Here is a 1458-nt window from a genome sequence, read left to right on the forward strand (position 1 = left end):
AAATGTCGGTGTGTGTGAGGCATGGGAACGTCAAGGGGGGGATGAATCATGTACAAAGGTATTGTGTGGAGTGCTATAGTTTATGAAACACTGATTTAAATGGTCATTTCTCAGATCCTATTTTACCAGACTTATTAGCATTTGAAAAAAGGTGAGCACTCTCGCCCCCTTGATGTTCCATCCCTATTTGGCCACCAGGACCCATCTGTACACGCTCCTGGTCAATTCTTCTTCTTCAGTGGTCTTTTTGCTCTTTCTACCACGTCTCCCTGACTCTTAAGTGCTGGAGGGCCCCAGGGCGCTGTTCGCAGACCCCTTCTCTTCTTTGTGGCTTCATCCACTACCAGACCTTGATGTGGAAGTCACCCAGATCTCCGTGCCTCCCACCTGGACCCCTCTCCTGAACTCCAGACTCTGGCCATCTACTTGTCCTCTTCACATAAACATCTCAGAAGTGCCTCAAACTTATAGTAACCAAAACAAAGTTTGACCGCCTCTCAAAAACATACCTTTCCTGCAGAGTTGGCAATTTCAAGAATTGGTACTTCAATTCTTTAAGTTGCTCAGGGAAACCACATTAGAGTTATCTTTGGTATCTATTGGACATTTGTGGACATCTATGACAATCTAGGGGCCCCTATGACATCACTGAGCATCTATGACATCTATGAATATATCCATGACAATCAATGGACATCTCTGACCATCTTTGAATATCTATGACATTTCTGGGCATCTATACTATCCATAGAGTTATCTTTGACATAAATAAGTATTAAGAGCATCTATGACTATAGATGGACCTCTATGACATCACTGGACATCCATGACATCTACGGAGTCCTCCTTGATGTCTATGACACCTATGAGATAAAGGCAGTGAGCTCACACCCAAGTGTATCCTATCATTCCCTTGGCAAATCCTGTTGACCCCACCTGCAAAATGTATCCAGAACCCAACTGCTTCACACCATATTCATCACTGATGCCCTGATGAAGTCTGTTTTATGGACTGAACTGTGTCTCCCAAATTCATTTGTTGAAGCTTTAACTCCCAATGTGACTATATTTGGTGATGGGGCCTTTAACGGGGTATTTAATTTTTTAATGGGGTCATTGGAGTAGGAACCAACATGACTTAAGTCTTCATAAAAAGAAGAGAGACCAGTTATGCATGGGCACAGAGAAAAGGCCACGAGAGAGCAAGAAGGAGGCCATCTGCAAGCTCAGGGACATTTTACATTTGTAACGTAATAATTTGTAAAAATACAGATATTGACAAGTGGGAGATACTGGCCGAAGGGAAGATAAATGCATGGGTGATGGCTGATCATGTGCTCAAAAACCTCACAGTGGTACCCACCTAAGTTAGAGTTCGATGAGAGTCAGAACTTGTAGGATTAGCAGGAGCAGCATGGGTTGAGGCAGGCATGTGAAGAGGAGGGAATAGCCTAGGAA

The sequence above is a fragment of the Myotis davidii genome, unplaced genomic scaffold (genome assembly GCF_000327345.1).
Source record: "Myotis davidii unplaced genomic scaffold, ASM32734v1 scaffold7207, whole genome shotgun sequence".
NCBI classification, from domain to species: Eukaryota; Metazoa; Chordata; class Mammalia; order Chiroptera; family Vespertilionidae; genus Myotis; species Myotis davidii.